Source organism: Artemia sp. Qi Xiang Cuo, chromosome 15, assembly GCF_049724085.1.
Source record: "Artemia sp. Qi Xiang Cuo chromosome 15, ASM4972408v1, whole genome shotgun sequence".
Lineage (NCBI taxonomy): Eukaryota > Metazoa > Arthropoda > Branchiopoda > Anostraca > Artemiidae > Artemia > Artemia sp. Qi Xiang Cuo.
This window is the reverse complement of record NC_142808.1, coordinates 43507300-43527331: the sequence shown is the minus strand read 5'-3', so window position 1 is coordinate 43527331 and position 20032 is coordinate 43507300. Positions and strand designations below refer to the sequence as shown.

General features: G+C 34.3%; 1 protein-coding gene across 1 annotated transcript in view; it reads right to left on the bottom strand.

Annotated features, from left to right (window-relative positions):
- Positions 1-20032, bottom strand: part of LOC148943698 (ubiquitin carboxyl-terminal hydrolase 33-like) — a 124231-nt gene that overhangs the window by 43618 nt on the left and 60581 nt on the right. The gene's annotated exons all lie outside the window — the stretch shown is intronic.

The following is a 20032-nucleotide window of genomic DNA, read 5'->3' as shown; positions in this document are numbered from 1 at the left end:
AGAATAATTGGACAAGTTTCTGATTATTCCTCTTCCTCCTTCCGAGACATGAGGTTCAAAAGATTGCGACATTATTCCGTCAGAAATTTTGTTTACTGTTACGTTGCCTTCGTATCCTCTGTTAAGATTTCTTAAGGTAGAAATTTCTTCCCCCACCTTAGCCGGTTAGAAAAGCCTCTAATGTGCTACGTCTAATAGTACTCTATTGGACCTTAAAAATTAGCGCTTATGATTGCTTCATATGGAATGTTATCGCATATTATAAAATTTGTCGTAAAGAACCTATTGTCTCTTTTTACGTTTAGAGAAATTGAACCTTTTACATCCAATTTATGCCCTGTCACACTAGTTAAATTGGGATTATTAGGGTTCCTCTGTTACCTAATATGCAGAGGCAACATATTAAATACCCATGAGTTTATGATACTTATCGTTGCACCAGAGTCAATCAAAGCTTTAAAATAAACATTTTCTACACAAAAATCATTAAATATAGGTAAATTGTCATTAATATCACTACAAGACGGCACTACCATTGTTTTGGACCTATTAATTGAGGGTGGCGCTAGCCTTGTTGGCACAATCTTTAGCGCTATAAGCGGCGCTATCGGAGAACTTATAAAGTGTAAGTTCGCAGCCTTAAGGTACGATATTATATTTGACACGGTCAATATTTATGACCACAATTAAGCCCAGTCCCTTTTCTTTTATAACCACAGCCCTAAAACTTTCATTGCTACAAATGGCACAGTCGGAAATTGGAAGAAAACTTGCGAACTAATTACGCTATAAACTTTGTAATTTGAATTTAATTATTAGAGAGATACAGACATATAAGTAAAGTGATTAGGCCTATAACCGCTAAGCTACGACAGGAAACAATTTAAAATATCTCATAGGAGATATTAGCCTCCCCCAAAATAGGTTAAGTGAAAAAATAAATTTATTTTGAGTTGATTCAAAAAAAAAATGTCGAACGACCTTAACGAGTTAGTAATAGTGCAGAAATTGATCGCGAAAAATATAGAAATAGCGAAGTCTATACCGGAGTACAATGGTGAATCAGATATTGACAAATTCAATATCCAATTGGCTCAGTTTGTACAACTAACAAAAACAGAACTAGGAGCGTTAGTCGACATGCTCCTACTACGATTAAAAGGCCAGGCCTTAACCTTTCTAAAACAGATTGATCATACCATAGGCAATAACGCCAACTTACCAATAAATACGGTTGATGGCTTGTTAAAAGCATTTAAAGATAGATTTGTCGAAACCAGTTCCATAAATAAATTAAAACACGGAACGGTGAGCTTTGACTTTTCACAAAATATAAGAGAATATCTTGATAATATATGCATTTCTGTAGAGGCAAAATACGGAAGTGGTTCAGGGCAACTGTATGAAAAAGTCATAATAAATAACATTTTGCAAGGGCTGCCCCCAAAACTATATAGAGTGGTAATATCCAAAAATATTCAGACGTTGGATCTCGCAGTTCAGGAGGTAGAGCGATTGATCGAAGTCGACATGATGGTCGTAAATCACAGTAAAGCAAAAATAAATAGCCTAGGCAATTCAAATGCGAACATAAACTTCAAGAGCGATCAGGCGTCCCCCAATTTCTTTTCAAGGGATAACTCCCCAGTACCACAAAGAAACAAAACGCAAGAACCCACTAGGCAGAAAACAATATATTTTTAGCCTGTCAAACAATCCAGTTACGAAAATAACCCTACAAAAATAAGGTACTATATTTGTAATCCTGTTGGGCATATCGCGAGAGTGCTTTTATGTCCCCAATCGCATACTAAGAATTGCTGTCAGTAATACGCAAAATTACGGCAACCATTTGTTCGGAAGAACAAATTTTAGCACCGGTCGTGCACTAGGCTATAGCCAAGGAGGATTGCGCCAATCAGTACTTTACAACACGTACCAGCCGAACTTGTATAACCCTCCCCCCAACAGACAAATTAATTACCGATTTGAAAACCCAAATTCTCGCCAAAGCCAATATAATGCGAGAAGGCTATATAGAAATTACGAAAATTTGCCGATGGGAAATGAAAATTAGCCGACAGCATTGGCAGGCAGCGCCAACAAACGGCACTGACACAGGACATCCACGTTACCATAATAATACATGGCGAAGACAGACAGACGTAAATCAATTAGATATGCCTACGGAAACTCACACGTCTGAATATCTATTACAGGCACCGACACATGAAATAAATCCTCAGGGAAACGTTTCAGGCCCCTCAGAAATATAAATTGGACCCAGAGGGTGCCCGAAATATTAAAGGGAGAAAATAAATGTGTAGGAATATAAATGTGACCTCTTTTTCTTGAGCTATCTGGAGATCAGATTCCCTGGGAACGTCCTTGGAGATTTTGCGAACTAATTACCTTTTATTAGACTAGATGTATAAATATAAAATGAAATAAACACAGGTAAAAAAGAATAGATTTATTGAGACTTACATATTTAGGTGCACAGCAGTGAGTCACTTCAAACGACAACAATGGTGACTGAGATAAAATAATCAAAAAATTTCAAAGATCGTACGCCGAATTATTCTATCTAAGTGGTCCTGATTCTCGAATACGAATATCTTCAAAAAGCACTTTTACCCCACCATCAAATGTAGTTTTTTTCGTCCTGCGCTGTGAGAACTGGCTCACAATTGGCTCGAGTGGCCCCAGGATGCGAACCCTTCGCCTAATAATACGTCTTAAATATTTTTTGATGATTTAGACGTTCACACACTCTTATCATTTAAGACTTCCTGCGAAAACATTGTATTTTGTAGTTTTTTTTTATTACCACTCTTCTCGGCGAAATTCAAAGCTTGGATAGCGCCGTTCTTTGTTTGGGGCTGACTGCACTTTTTCTCTTTGCTGATTAAGGACTTTTCATTTTTGAAACTAGATTTAACTTAATTAGCGGAAGTCGGAATTATCTTTAGAAAAAAGGAACTTCATTTTGGTATTTTAAATATATCGCATTTTGCTCACGGTACAGCATTTTCTGAGAAGTGACACGGAAAACCAAGAATTTCAGAAGTACTTTTATTCAGAACATGTTGCCTTTGGTCAATTGATCTCCCTCTTTAAGTGTTCTCTGAGAGTTCCAACTTAGATCTTAGACCAACTTATTCTAAGAATTGGCTTGTCAGAAAAAAAAGAGCAAAATCAGCAAAATAAGAATTGGCTTGTCAGAAAGCAAAATCAGAAAAAAAGAATGGAAATTAAAAAAATATGTATAAGCTAATTAGTATAAACAGAAAAGAGAAGGTAAATCGATTAAATCCAAGTTATAACAGACTATTTAAAAAAAAGGCTTTTTAAAAAAGGAATTTTTGTTAGAGTTCTAGTTGAGTTTATTTTTAGTTAAGAGTTTAGAGTTTTAGCTTAGAGTTTTTGTTAGAGTTCTAGTTTAGTTTAGTTTTAGTTAAGAGTTTAGAGTTTTACCTTAGAGTCTTAGCTTAGAGTTTTTGTTATAGTTGAAGTTTATTTTAGTTAATAGTTTATAGTTTAGCTTAGAGTCTTAACTTAGAGTTTTTGTTAGAGTTCTAGTTTAGTTTAGTTATAGTTAAGAGTTTGGAGTTTTATCTTAGAAACCTAGCTTAGAGTTTTAGTTTAGTTTAGTTTTAGTTAAGAGTTTTGGAGTTTTAGCTTAGAGTCTTAAATTAGAGTTTTTGTTAGAGTTCTAGTTTGGTTTAGTTATAGTTAAGAGTTTAGAGTTTTATATTAGAGTCATAGCTTAGAGTTTTTGTTAGAGTTTTAGTTTAGTTATAGTTAAGAGTTTAGAGTTCAACCATAAAGTCTTAGCTTAGAGTTATAGTTATGTTAGAGTTTAGTTCTTTCTTAGAACTAAACTTTCTTAGAACCATAAAGTCTTAGCTTAGAGTTATAGTTATGTTAGAGTTTAGTTTAGTTCTTAGAGTTTAGTTATAGTTAAGAATTTAGAGTTTTAGCTTAGAGTCTTAGCTTAGAGTTTTACTTAAAGTTTTAGTTTGATTAAGTTTTAGTTAAGAGTTTAGAGTTTTAGCTTAGAGACTTAGCTTAGAGTTTTTGTTTAGTTTAGTTATAGTTAAGAGTTTAGAGTTTTTAGCTTAGTCATGGCTTAAAGTTTCTGTTAGAGTTCTAGTTTAGTTTAGTTTTAGTTAATAGTTTAGAGTTTTACCTTAGAGTCTTAGCTTAGAGTTTAGTTAGAGTTGAAGTTTAGTTTAGCTATAGTTAAGAGTTTAGAGTTTTAGCTTTGAGTTTTTTGTTAGAGCTCTAGTTTAGTTAAGAGTTTTAGTTTAGAGTTTAGAGTTTTAGTTTAGAGTCTTAGAGTTTTAGTTAGAGTTTTAGTTAAAGATGTACTTTCGTTAAGTTTTAGTTAAGAGTTTAGAGTTTTAGCTTAGAGTTTTTGTTAGAGTTCTAGTTTAGTTTTAGTTAAGAGTTTTTAGCTTAGAGTCTTAGCTTAGAGTTTTTGTTAGAGTTCTAGTTCAGTTTAGTTTTAGTTAAGAGTTTTAGCTTAGAGTGTTAGCTCAGAGCTTTAGTTAGAGTTTTAGTTTAGTTTTAGTTAAGAGTTTAGAGTTTTTAGCCTAGAGTCTTAGCTTAGAGTTTTAGTTAAAAGTTCTAGTTTAGTTTAGTATTAGTTAAGAGTTTAGAATTTTAGCTTAAAGTCTTAGCTTAGAGTTTTTGTTAGAGTTCTAGTTTAGTTTAGTTTTAGTTAAGAGTTTAGAGTTTTACCTTAGAGTCTTAGATTAGAGTTATAGTTAGAGTTCTAGTTCAGTTTAGTTTTAGTTAAGAGTTTTAGCTTAGAGTCTTAGCTTAGAGCTTTAGTTAGAGTTTTAGTTTAGTTTAGTTTTAGTTAATAGTTTAGAGTTTTTTAGCCTAGAGTCTTAGCTTAGAGTTTTTGTTGAAGTTCTAGTTTAGTTTAGTCTTAGTTAAGAGTTTAGAGTCTTTCCTTAGAGTCTTAGCTTAGAGTTTTTGTTAGAGTTCTAGTTCAGTTTAGTTTTAGTTAAGAGTTTTAGCTTAGAGTCTTAGCTTAGAGCTTTAGTTAGAGTTTTATTTTAGTTTAGTTTTAGTTAAGAGTTTAGAGTTTTTTAGCTTAGAGTCTTAGCTTAGAGTTTTAGTTAAAAGTTCTAGTTTAGTTTAGTTATAGTTAAGGGTTTAGAGTTTTAGCTTAAAGTCTTAGCTTAGAGTTTTTGTTAGAGTTTTAGTTTAGTTTTAGTTAAGAGTTTGGAGTTTTAGCTTAGAGTTTTAGCTTAGAGTTTTTAGTTAGAGTTCTAGTTTAGTTTAGTTTTGGTTAAGAGTTTTAGCCTACAGTCTTAGCTTGGAGTTTTAGTTAGAGTTGAAGTTTAATTTAGTAATAGTTAAGAGTTAAGAGTTTTACCTTACAGTCTTAGCGTACATTTTAAGTTAGAGTTGAATTTTAGTTTATTTATATTTAAGACATTAGAATTTTAAATTAGGGTCTTTGCTTAGAGACTTTTTTGTATCTTTAGTTCGTTTAGCTTCAGTTAAGAATCTAGTGGTTTATACTGGGGTCTTAACGTATAGTTTTAGTTGGAGTTTTATGTCATTTTATTTTTATTTATGAGTTAGATGTTGTACCTTAGAGTCATAGTGTAGTTTTTTAGCTATTGTTATTTTTTTTTTTATCTTTATTTTTGAGTTTAAAGTGTTAGATTATAATCTTAGACTAGATTGTTATTTATTTTTGCAGCTATTTTTAGTTTTAGTTAATAGTTTATTTTTTTAGATTAGATTTTTTTTAGAGTTCTATTTTAGTTTATTTTTAGTTAAGAGTTGAGTTTTACCTTAGAGTCTTAGCTTAGAGTTTTAGTTAGAGTTGAAGTTTTGTTTTAGTTAAGAGTTTAGAGTTTTAGCTTAGAGTCTTAGCTTAGAGTTTTTTGTTAGAGTTCTAGTTTAGTTTAGTTATAGTTAAGAGTTTGGAGTTTTACCTTAGAGACCTAGCTTAGAGTTTTAGTTTAGTTTAGTTTCAGTTAAGAGTTTTGGAGTTTTAGCTTAGTCTTAGCTTAGAGTTTTTGTTAGAGTTCTAGTTTGGTTTAGTTAATAGTTTAGAGTTTTAGCTTAGAGTCATAGCTTAGAGTTTTTGTTAGTTTTAGTTTAGTTATAGTTAAGAGTTTAGAGTTTTACCATAAAGTCTTATCTTAGAGTTATAGTTAGAGTTGAAGTTTAGTTTAGTTATAGTTAAGAATTTAGAGTTTTAGCTTAGAGTCATAGCTTAGAGTTTTACTTAAAGTTGTAGTTTGATTAAGTTTTAGTTAAGAGTTTAGAGTTTTAGTTTAGAGACTTAGCTTAGAGTTTTAGTTTAGTTTAGTTTTACTTAAGAGTTTAGAGTTTTTAGCTTAGAGTCATGGCTTAAAGTTTTTGTTAGAGTTCTAGTTTAGTTTAGTTTTAGTTAAGAGTTTAGAGTTTTACCTTAGAGTCTTAGCTTAGAGTTTAGTTAGTGTTGAAGTTTAGTTTAGCTATAGTTAAGAATTTAGAGTTTTAGCTCTGAGTCTTAGATTAGAGTTTTAAATAGAGTTGAAATCTAGTTTAGTTATAGTTAAGAGTTTTAGCTTAGAGTCATAGCTTAGAGTTTTTTGTTAGAGTTCTAGTTTAGTTAAGAGTTTTAGTTTAGAGTTTTAGTTTAGAGTCTTAGAGTTTTAGTTAAAGTTGTAGTTTCGTTAAGTTTTAGTTAAGAGTTTAGAGTTTTAGCCTAGAGTCTTAGTTTAGAGTCTTTGTTGAAGTTCTAGTTTAGTTTAGTTTTAGTTTAGAGTTCTACCTTAGAGTCTTAGCTTAGAGTTTTACAAAGAGTTGAAGTTTAGTTTAATTATAGTTGAAGGTTTAGAGTTTTAGCTTGGAGTCTTAGCTTAGAGTTTTAGTTAGAGTTCTAGTTTAATTTTGTTTTAGTTAAGAGTTTAGAGTTTTACCTTAGAGTCTTAGCTTAGAGTTTTAGTTAGAGTTCTAGTTTAGTACAGTTTTAGTTAAGAGTTTAGAGTTTTATCTTGGAGTCTTAGCTTAGAGTTTTTGTTAGAGTTCTACTTTAGTTTAGTTCTAGTTAAGAGTTTAGAGTTTTTAGCTTAGAGTCTTAGCTTAGAGTTTTTGTTGAAGTTCTAGTTTAGTTTTGTTGAAGTTAAGTTAGATTTGGTTAGCTTATCATGAGCGCTCATGATAAGCTAACCTAGTCTAACCTAACTTAAACGTGGAGAAACCTAACCTCTAACCTAACCTAACCTAATGTAACCTATGGTTTTGGTATTTCTATGTAATATTGTGGAATTTTGTGGTTATGCTAGTTTAGACTAAACTTCAACTCTAACTAAATCTCTAAGCTAAAATTCTAGGCTAAAACTCTAAGCTAAAACTCTTAACTAAAAACGTAACTAAAAAAAAACTCTAACTAAAACTATAAGCTAAGATTATAAGATAAAACTATAAAATCTTAACTATAACTAAATTAAAGTAAACTTCAACACTAACAAAAACTCTAAGCTAAGACTTTAAGTTAAAACTCAAAACACTTAACTAAAACTAAACTAGAACTCTAACTACAACTCTAAGATAAGACTTTAAGGTAAAACCCTAAACTCTTAACTAAAACTAAACTAGAACTCTAACTAAAAATCTAAGCTAAGACTCCAAGATATAAATATAAACTCTTAACTAAAACTGTACTAAACTAGAACTCTAACTAAATCTCTAAGCTAAGACTCTAAGGTAAAACTCTAAACTCTTAACTAAGACTAAACTAAACTAGAACTCTAACTAAAACTCTAAGCTAAGACTCCAAGCTAAAACTCTAAACCCTTAACTATAACTAAACTAAACTTCAACTCTAGGTAAAACTCTAAGCTAAGACTCTAAGTTAGAACTCTAAACTCTTAACTAAACTAAACTAGAACTTCAACAAAAACTATAATCTAAAACTCTAAGATAAAACTCTAAACTCTTAACTAAAACTAAACTAAACTAGAACTTAAAAAAAAACTCTAAGCTAAGACTCCAAGGTAAATCTCTAAAATCTTAACTAAGACTGTACTAAACTAGAACTCTAACTAAAACTCAAGCTAAGACTCTAAGGTAAAACTCTATACTCTTAACTAAAACTAAACCAAACTAGAACTCTAACTAAAACTCTAAGCTAAGACTCCAAGCTAAAACTCTAAACCATTAACTATAACTAAACTAAACTTCAACTCTAAGTAAAACTCTAAGCTAAGACTGTAAGGTGGAACTCTAAACTCTTAACTAAACTAAACTAGAACTACAACAAAAACTCTAAACTAAGACTCTAAGCTAAGACTCTAGGCTAAAACTCTGAACTCTTAACTAAAACTTAACTAAACTAAAACTTTAACTAAAACTCTAAGACTTTAAACTAAATCTCTAAACTCTAAACTAAAACTCTTAACTAAACTAGAACTCTAACAAAAAACTCTAATCTAAGACTCTAATCTAAAACTCTAAACTCTTAAAAATAATTAAATTAGACTTCAACACTATTTAAAACTCTAAGATAAGAATAAGGTATAAAACTCTCAACCATCAACAATAAATAATCTAAACTTCAATTCTAAGCTATGACTCTAAGCTAAAACTATAAACTCTTAACTAAAACTAAACTAAACTAGAACTCTAACTAAGAATTTAAGCCAAGACTCTAAGCTAAAAACTCTAAACTCTTAAGTAAAACTAAACTCTAACAAAAACTCTAAGCTAAGTCTCTAAGCTAAAACTCTAAATTCTTAAAAAAAACTTAACCAAACTACAATTTTAAGTAAAACTCTAAGCTAAGACTCTAAGCTGAAACTCTAAATCCTTAACTATAACTAAACTAAACTTCAACTCTAACTATAACTCTAAGCTAAGACTTTATGGTAAAACTCTAAACTCTTAAATATAACTAAACTAAACTAAAACTCTAACAAAAATTCTAAGCTATGACTCTAAGCTAAAACTCTAAACTCTTAACTATAACTAAACCAAACTAGAACTCTAACAAAAACTCTAAGCTAAGACTCTAAGCTAAAACTCCAAAAATCTTAACTGAAACTAAACTAAACTAAAACTCTAAGCTAAGTTTCTAAGATAAAACTCCAAACTCTTAACTATAACTAAACGAACCTAGAACTCTAACAAAAACTCTAAGCTAAGACTCTAACCTAAAACTCTAAACTCTTAACTAAACTAAACTTCAACTCTAACTAAAACTCTAAGCTAAGACTCTAAGGTAAAACTCAACTCTTAACTAAAAATAAACTAGAACTCTAACAAAAACTCTAAGCCAAAACTCTAAACTCTTAACTAAAACTAAACTAAGCTAGAACTCTAAAAAAAACTATAAGCTAAGACTATATTTTAAAACACCAAACTCTAAACTAAAAATAAAGTAAAATAGAACTCTAACAAAAACTCTACACAATGACTCAAAGGTAAAACACCAAACTCTTAAATAAAAATAAACTGAACTAGCACTCTAACAAAAAATCTAAGCTAAGACGCTAAGCTAAAACTCTAAACTCTTAAATATAACTTAACTAAACTATAACTTCAACTAAAACTCTAAGCTATGACTCTAAGCTAAAGCTCTAAATTCTTAACTATAACTAAACTAAACTTCAACTCTAACAAAAACTCTACGCTAAGACTGTAAGGTAAAACTCTAAACTCTTAACTAAAACTAAACGAAACTAGAACTCTGACAAAAACTCTAAGCTAAGACTCTAAGCTAAAACTCTAAACTCTTAACTATTACTAAACTAAACTTCAACTCTAACTAAAACTCTAAGCTAAGACTCTAGGCTAAAACTTTAAACTCTTAACTAAAACTAAACTAGAACTCTAACAAAAACTCTAAGCTAAGACTCCAAGCTAAAACACCAAACTCTTAACTAAAACTAAATTAAACTAAAACTCTAAGCTAAAACTCTAAACTCTTAACTAAAACTAAACTAGAACTCTAACTAAAACTCTAAGCTAAGACTCTAAGCTAAAAATCTAAACTCTTAACTAAAACTAAACTAAACTTAAAACTCTAACTAAAGCTCTAAGCTAAGACTCTAAGCTAAAACTCTAAACTCTTAACTAAAACTAAACTAAACTTCAACTCTAACTAAAACTCTAAGCTAAAACTCTAAACTCTTAACTATAAATAAACTAAACTAGAACTTCAACAAAAACTCTAAGCTAAGACTCTAAGCTAAAAACTAAACTCTTAACTATTATTAAATTAAACTAGAGCTCTAACAAAAACTAAGCTAAGACTCTAAGCTAAAAACTCTAAACTCTTAACTAAAGCTAAACTAAACTAGAACTCTAACAAAAACTCTAAGCTAAGACTCTAAGCTCTTAACTCAAACTAAAGTAAACTAGAACTCTAAATAAAACTAAGCTAAGACTCTAGGCTAAAACTCTATGCCATTGGGTTAAAGAAAAAACCGGAAAAATGTTGGATAATTTCTAAGTCTAAAAAATTAAGTCCGAAAAAACTTAACAATTCAATAAGCGAGGGAGGAAGGGAGGGCACCGGGGGACCTTTTGGGGACCGGGGGGCCTTTGGGACCCGGGAGGCCCTTTGGGGTTGGGGTTGGGGGGCCCTTTGGGGTTGGGGTAGGGGGGTCGCAGCCCTTTGGGGTTAGGGTAGGGGGGTTGTTGGGGTAGGGGACCTCAGAACACTGTTCAAATGGAACTTGTATATTATAACAACCACAGTTTCACCCTCAAATCATCTTCTTAATCATCTTCTAAAATCATTTTCTAAAATACCTCAAACGGTTTCGCTTAAATCATCTTCTAAAATGTCTCAAAATGGTTTCACCCAAATAATCCCTAAACGTAATTTCTGTGTGTTCCTTTTGTTTTGGGATCCCTGCGCTGTCACATTTGAAATTCCAAAGAAACCCTTTCCCGCGTTAATCTCTTCATCTCTAAGATCAAAACATTCGCCCGGTGACAATTCTCCTGGATGAACACCAACAAATCAATCGACCTTGACATCATCCATCAGACATTAATAAACTTCGCCCGGAAACAATTCTCCTGGACGAATACCAAAGACATCAATAAACTTCACCCGGAAACAATTCTCCTGGATGAATACCAACAAATCAATCAGCCTTGACATCATCCGTCAGACATTAATAAACTTCGCCCGGAAACAATTCTCCTGGACGATCACCAAAGACATTAATAAACTTTGCCCGGAGACAATTCTCCTCGAAACAACAACAAGTTTTTATGGTTTTATGGAGTCCCGTTCGGACTGACAGCACATGTGGGTTAGGTTAGGTTAGGTTACGCAATCATTTTCTCAGAAATCCATTTCCCCTAGGGAGTCTATGCCCATATATGGTGTTCGTTCCAGAACTCATCAGGTTTGGTTAGGTTACGCAATCAATTTCTCGGAAATCCATTCCCCTAGGGAGTCAATGCCCATATATGGTGCCCCGTCGTTCTGACAGCACAGGTGTTCTCCCTAGGGACTCTATGCCCATATATGGAGCCCTCTTCGGAGTCGATAAGGGGGTTCTCCTGATGCTCGAATAAACTTCAGAGAGGGTTCATTTAAATGGAAATTGAAAGTTCTGGTTCACTTTTAAAAAATCATAAATTATCGGAGGGCAGCTAGCCCGTCCACAGCCTAGAGTCAAAAGTGATCGAAGGGCAGCTAGCCTCCCTCCCCACGCCCTTTTCACCCCAAATACATCATATAAAAATTTTGAGATAGCCATTTTGCTAAAAATAGTTCAAAGATTAGATAACAGTATTTCTACAACTAATAAACCTAAGGGTATTAAGGCGAAAATTTGGGCAATATTGTAACTGTACTGAAATAAATAGAGACACACTATGCCCACACAGGTGGTCAAGAGAACGTATCAGCAATGCTTCAGGACCGGTTGATGGTATTAAAATAAAAATTTTATCGTGTGTTGAAGGGGATGTTGAAGAAGGTGCTATTTGCATACTGCTACTAATGCTACTACAACTATTGCTACGCATAATTACTGAACCTTTCAACAATGCTGAAAAAATTGATGTCTCAAAACTTTGTTTGGATATTTGTTATAGGAAATGATGGGCGTGGGGAGGTTTCTCTCAAATCACTTTGAATCTTAAAAAAGGTATTAAAACTTCTAATTTAAATGAAATGAGACTCATCTGAATTTAATACGACTGTGCATTCCATAAAAACCTGATACGCCCACAGGGCATAACTTGAAGCCCTTGTCCAGGGATCTGGGGGTGTGTGTCAACCCTGGACGCATTGTTATATGTTCTTTGGACTATGTTAAACAAAATTAACATCGCACAATTTCAATCAGATGCGTTTGGTGAAAAGAGGGGTAGTTGGGTGGGGTGCTACTTGAACATCATCACTATTGGCTCATGAAAGGGAACTAGAACTTCCAATTTCAACCAAATGAGCCACCTCTAAAGCTTATACAACCATCCCATCCATAAGAACCTTAAATGCCCCGGGGGCATAACTTAAAACCCTCGCCCTCAGGCTCTGGTGGATTGTATTAACCTCAAAAGCCTTGTTACATGTGTTTATGTGTGTGTGTGTGGGGATAGCTGCGCTCTGATCACTTTGACTCTTAAAAAGTGTAACTAATGATTACCAATCCAATGAGTTCCTTCCAAAGCATATACGATCCCCCTTTGTATAAGAACCTTATATATCCAAAGGGCATAGCTTACAACCCTTTCCCTGAGATTTCTAGGGGGATGGGGTTGTCTTCCTCACAGACATAATTTCCGAAACCTTCAACTACGATGAATAAAATTGTCATCTCAAAAATTTGATTGGTTGTGTTAAGGCAAATGATGAGCGTGGAGGGGGGGCTGTTTGCTCTCAAATCACTTTGACTCTTAAAAACGGCACTTAACTTCCAATTTCAAATCAAATAAGCCCCATCTGATGTTTATACGACCACCCATTCAATAAAAACCTTAAATGGCCTCATAAAATAACTTACAACCCGGTCCCCAGGGCGCTGAGGGGTTGTGTCACCCCTTAAGACATTATTTATGTTCTTTGGACTATTTAAAAAAAAATAGCTATCTCATAATTTCAATCTGATACGTTTCGTGAAAAGAGGGGTTGTAGAAGAGAGGTAGGGGGATGAATGCCAACCATCACTTTTGACGCTTAAAAAGGAACTAGAACTTCAAATTTTCAACCAAATGAGCCTCTTCTAAAGTTAAACGACCATCCCTTCTATAAAAACCTTAAATACTCCTTGGGGACAACTTACAACCCTTGCCCCTAATCTCTGGGGTTTGTTCCAACCCCAAAGCCTTGTTATATGATATTTAGACTATTTTGAATAGAATGGCTATCTCAAAACTTCTATTAGATACATTTCGAGACAATACGAAGTGTGTGTGTGTTTGTGTGTGTGGGAGGGGGTAGTTGCCCTCCGATAACTTTGACTCTTAAAAAGAGCACTAGAGCGTCTGATTACAAATCCAATGATCCCCCTCCGAAGTTTATATGATCACGCTTTCTATAAAAACCTTCTATGCCCCCAGGACATAACTTACAACCTCTGCCCTGAGGGCTGGGGAGATTTTTGTCCTCAAACACACAATTGCCAGACTTTTTCAAATACATTAAACAAAATGGCTATCTATTTGCCCTCTGATCACTTTCGACTAATAAAAAAGGCACTAATTTTCTCAAGTTCCAATCGAATGACCCCTTTTTGAAGCGTCTACGACAAAACTTTCTATAAAAACCTTATGTGCCCAAAGGGCATAACTGAAGACACTTGTCCTGAGGGCTATGAGGAGGGGGGTGTCATACTCAAAGAAATAAATTCTAGGCCTTTCAATTACGTTGAACAAAATGGCCATATCAAAATGTTGATTGGAAATGTTTGGGGAAATGATGAGCGTGGGAAGGATGGGAGGAGGGGGGTGATTCTCCTTTCAATCACTTTCAACTATTAAAAAAGGCAATAGCCCTCTCAATTTCCAATCGAATGAGACCTTTTTGAATTTTTTACGACAACGCTTTCTATAAAGACCTTATATACCCCTAGGGTACAACTTACAACCTTAGCCCTGAGGGATTTGGCGGGGGAGGGGGGTTGTCATACTCGAAAACATAATTTCCGGACTCTTCAGCAACGTTCAACAAAATGGCTGCATCAAAATGTTGATCGGCAGTGTTTGGGGAAATAATGGGCGTGGAAGGGGGGGGGGCACATTCGCCCTCCGATCACTTTTGACTATTATTAAAGGCACTAGCCCTCTCAATTCCCAATTGAATGAGCCCTTTTTGAAGTTTCTACGACAATACTTTCTATAAAAACCTTATAAGCCCCCAGGGCATAACTTAAAACCTTTGCCCTTGGGGATGTGGGGGGTTTGTCATCCTCAAAAACATAAGTTCTGGACCTTTCAACTACACTGAACAAAATGGCTATCCCAAAATTTTGATTGGATGTGTTTGGGGAAATGGTGGGCGTAAGAGGGGGGTTAGTTGCCCTCCAATCACTTTCGACTATTAAAAAGGGCACTGGACCTTTCAATTTCCAATTGAATGAGCCGTTTTTGAAGTTTCTACGACAACACTTTCTATAAAAACCTTACATATCGCCAGCGCATAACTTACAACCCTTGCCCTGAGGGTTGTGGGGAGTGTCATCTCAAAGACATAATTTCCGGACCTTTCAAGTACGTTGAACAAAATGCCAATCTCAAAATTTTGATTGGATGTGTTTGGGGAAATTGTGGGCTTGAGAGGGGGGGGAGTTATTTCCCCTCCAATTACTTTCGACTATTAAAAAGGGCACTAGCCCTTTCAATTTCCAATCGAAAGAGCCCTTTTTGAAGTTTCTACGACAACCTTTTCTATAAAAACCGTATATCCCCCCAGGGCGTAAGCTATAACCCTTGCCCTGAGGGCTGTGGGGGGCAGGGTTGTCCTCCTCAAAGACCTAATTTCCAGAGCTTTCAACTACGTTGAACAAAATGGTTCAACGTATAAAATTTCAATTTCCAATCGAATGCGCCCTTTTTGAAGCTTCTATGATCACCCTTTCTACGTAAACCTTATATGCCCCCAGGGCATAACTTACAATCTTTGACCTGAGGGCTCAGGGGGGGGGCTCAGGGGGGGGGGGTTCACCCTCAAAGACATAATCTCCGGATCTTTCAACTATGTTGAACAAAATGGCTATCTCAAAATTTTGATTGGATGTGTTTGGGGAAATGGTGGGCATGGAGGGGGTGTTAGTTGCCTTCCAGTCCCTTTAGGCTATTAAAAAGGGGCACAAGTCCTTCCAATTTCCAATCAAAAGAGCTCTTTTCAAAGTTTCTACGACACTCCTTTGATACGAAGTGCCCTGGTCTAAAAGAAAAAGAAAAAAAATAATACATTGTGCCAACATCGTTCATTACTTAGGCAGCGCTACTGCGCTGCCTATGATTTCTTGTCGTTTTGAGTATGGATTTTAACAGGCATTTGTATCTGCTGATTTCAAGTTTAAAAATAACCTTTACTTTTCTATGAAAAACTATAATCAATGTTATAGCAATGACTAATTGTACTAATTTGTGCAGTAATACTACTGCTGTGACTATTATTACAACTATGCCTAAAGGTATGAAGATGAAATTTTCAGGGAATATCTCTGAAAATTTCTCTTGTACAGATGACAACCTGCCATCCGTATGCATGTTATCAAAAGGGCATATCAGCAATATCTTAGGAACAGTTTCGTATGTGAAATTAAAACTTACAACGCTTGTTGTGGGGGATGATGAACTAACCAAAAGACAATATTTGCATCATAATACTACTACTTCTACTCTTACAACTACTACTACTGCTACTAAAGCGAAGACTACTACTGTTAACTCTACTCTAACTGCTACTACTATAACTACTGGTACTACTAATACTACAATACAAAATTTAAGATAGTTATTTTGTTCAGAATAGCTGAACGGTTTTGTAACTGTATCTCTAGGCCTATTGAATAGGGTCAACCCCCCATAGTTATGCAATTTGCCCATTATGTTTAAAAACTAAATGTTGCCTAAAGATTAAATCAAAATGCACGGTGTAAAAGCTAATTGCCAAAAAGGCATCTCAGCAGTATCTTAAGAACGACTGAGGGCATCATGTTCAAACTTTCGGGGCTATTTCTATTACTACTTCTGCTCTTAAAATTTAACCAAATCAAAATAGTGTAAGTGTATCCAAGCTGTAAAAGAGCATAGATAGATTTTTTTTTGTAAATGGTATCAAGTTTTCTATTTCAGGTCAACTAGAGGAGGTATAAAACTACATTAAATACTAGTATTTGTGTCCAGATTTTTAAAAGGGTGTATGTTGTTAAAAATTGTTGAAAAATTTTCTCCAGCATACAAGTTATAGGCCAAACTATAAACTCTTAAAGAAAAACCGAAAAGATTTTACCTATTATTTTCTTTTTCCCTGAAAAAGAATATGTCAATATAAAACAAATAGAAATTAATTAAAAAAAACTTTTTTCACAAAATAAGTTTATCAAAGAAAATCTAAAGAACTCCATTAAACCAAAAATGAGCAAAAATAAAATTAAATGATCTACCAAGCGTAAAACTACCACAACTAAGCATCCATAAATAAATGAAACCCACAACGACCAGAAATTACAACAAATAACCGAGTCAAATTCAAAAGGAGCATAAATTAACATGAGTAGGACTCCAAATCCATAAGCCGTCCCAAAACCAGAAACATAATTTGCACTTTACTGAAAAAAACTAAATGTTTTCAATTTTATAAATCAAATATTATTAACATTTAAATTAATAAATATTAATATATTGTATATTAAACTGACAATGCAAATTCATTTGTATTTTTTCAGCAGTGCAACTTATGCTCTGGGCTAGGGAAAAGAATTTATCAGAGATCTCCGTTTGTCACTCCCAGCTGTTGTTTTGTTTTTTATTATTATTTATAATTCGAACGGTCCGTGGTAAAGTGAGGAGCAACCCGGCTCAATAGTAACCGAAACTCTAAAAAACTGAATTTTGACACCAATAGTTAAATCAAAAGAATCAGATTTTTATGCTGATTTCAAATATATAAATTTCATCAAGTTTAGTCTTGTTCATCAAAAGTTAGGAACCTGAGAATATTTGCCTTAGTTTCGAAAAAAGGGGAAAACATCCCCTAAAATTCATAGAATCTTAATGAAAATCAAACTATCAGATTCAGCGTATCAGGGAACCCTGCTGTAGAGGTTTCAAGCTTTTATCTGCAAAAATGTGGAATTTTGTGTTTTTTGCCAGAAGAAAAATCACGGATGCGTGTTTATTTGTTTTTTGTTGTTTTTTTTTCCAGGAGTGATCGTATCAACTCAGTGGTCCTAGAATATCGCGAGACGGCTCATTTGAAATTAAAAGTTTTAGTACCCTTTTTAAGTGACCAAAAAAATTGGAGGGTAACTAGGCTCCCTCAGTAGAAGTGACCCTAAAGCTCCCATTGCCCACCCCTGCTGCCATCTACAATTTAGTATAATACTGACATTACCACGTGGTTTATGGTTTTCTCAGTGAGAATGAAAAAACAGGAATTTTCTCACTTGGAAAAACAGGAATTTTCCCACATTTATGTCTGTTTTCCTGGACGGTTATGTTTGTTGTTCGATTTATTTGATGTTTTTCGTGGTTGTCAACATCAAATTAATGATGTTTTATGGTTTTTGTCAGTGAGAATGAAAAACAGGAACTGTCTCACATTGATGTATGTTTTTATGGTTTTTGTCAGTGAGAATGGAAAAACAGGAACTTTCTCACATTTAAGGATGACAACAGCAATTTATGGTCCTGTTTTATGTCTGTTCGTTGTCAGTGAGAATGGACATGCTTGACGCGAATGTTATGAGATTGTTTGGCTAGCCTGGCCTGAGAACTTGATTTACATAATCGCTAGGGCAAATTATTGATTCACGAAGGGGAAATTAAGAAACACTCTGGCTTCTTTAATCTTAGGTCTGAGGGATAAACGTTCTTTAGGTCAGAGAGAAAAATTAATATTGTATTTTTAAATAGGGCTTCATTGATCTTTAGTGTCAAGAATTATAATTGACATCACTTGTTATCTTGGAATTATGCGGGAGTCTAAAGAGATAGAAATTCTATTTTTAAATACGGCTTCACGGAGCTTTAAGTCGGAGAGATAAATTGATATTCTAACGAAACCCTAATAGTTTAGCTAGGAAAATTTATGAGATGAAGAGATTAACGTAGGAAAGGGTTTCCTAGAAATTTGAAATGCGTTAGCGCAGAGATGCCATACAAAAGGAACACGCTGAAATTACGTTTAGGGATTATTTGGGCGAAACCGTTTTATCTATTTTATGGGATTATTTCGGCGAAACAGTTAGAGACATTTTGAAAGAAGATTTTAGGAAAGGTTTTAGAAGAGAATTTGAGGGTGAAACTCTGTGTTCGTTATAATACACAAGTTCCATTTGAACAGTGTTGTGAGGTCCTCTACCCCAACCCAAAGGGTTCCGATCCCCCACCCCCACCCCGCAGGAAGCCCCCGGTACTCAAAGGTCCCCCAAGCTCCGAAAGAGCCCCAGCCCCCCAAACGCCCTCCTCAGACCCTCAAAGGCCCTCCTCTGGTCCTCAAAGGGCCCCCGGACCCCCCAAGGGCACCCGGAACCCCAAGGCCCCCCCGGTCCTCAAAGGTCCCCCGGGCCTGAGACGCGCCGCGGGCCAGGAATGCGCCACATGGGGATGCGCCACAGGGGGATGCGCCGCGGGTCGGGGGAAGTGCCACAGGGATGCGCCACAGGGATGCGCCGCGGGGATGTGCCGCAGGGATGCGCCGCCGGGGGATGCGCCGCGGGGCGGGGGCAGCGCCGCAGGGATGCGCCGCAGGAATGCGCCACAGGGATGCGCCGCAGGGGGATGCGCCGCGGGTCGGGGAACGCGCCGCCGGGATGCGCCGCTGGAATGCGCCACGGGAATGCACCGCAGGGAAGCGCCGCAGGAATGCGCCGCAGGGATGCGCCGCTTTTTTTTTAGAGTTCTAGTTTACTTTAATTTTAGTTAAGAGTTTGATGTTTTACCTTTGAGTTTCAGTTAGAGTTCTTGTTTAGTTTTAGTTAAGAGTTTAGAGTTTTTATCTTAGATTTTTTGTTGAATTTATATTTTAGTTTATTTTTATTTTAATTTTTATAATTTCATATTTTAGAATTATATAATTTTTTGATTTATATTTATTTTTTATATTTTTTTTTTTTATTATATTTTTTTTTTACAATAGATTTTAAGTTATATTTTTATTTTATTTTATTTTTAGTTAATAATTTAGAGTTTTTAGATTAGAGTCTTATCTTAGAGTTTTTGTTGAAGTTCTAGTTTAGTTTAGTTTTAGTTAATAGTTTAGAGTTTTAGCTTAGAGTCGTAGCTTAGAGTTTTTGTTAGAGTTCTAGTTTATTTTAATTTTATTTTAGAGTTTAGAGTTTTAGCTTAGTCTTATCTTAGAGTTTTTTTTTAGAGTTATTGTTTAGTTTAATTTTAGTTGAGAGTTTGATTTTTTTACCTTTGAGTTTCAGTTAGAGTTTTAGTTTATTTTTAGTTATTATTTTGTTGTTTTAACTTATAGTATTATCTTGTAGTTTTAATTTTAGTTCTATTTTAGTTTATTTTTAGTTAAGATTTTAGAATTTTAGCTTAGAGTTTTTTTGTTAGAGTTCTAGTTTAGTTTTATTTTAGCTAAGAGTTTGATTTTTTTACCTATGAGTTTCAGTTAGAGTTCTAGTTTAGTTTTAGTTAAGAGTTTAGAGTTTTTAGCTTAGAGTTTTTGTTGAAGTTCTAGTTTAGTTTAGTTTTAGTAAATAGTTTATAGTTTTAGCTTAGAGTCTTAGCTTAGAGTTTTTGTTAGAGTTCTAGTTTAGTTTAATTTTAGTTAAGAGTTTGATGTTTTACCTTTGAGTTTCAGTTAGAGTTCTAGTTTAGTTGTAAGTTTTTGTGTGTGTGTAATTTTTTTTTGTGCGTGTGT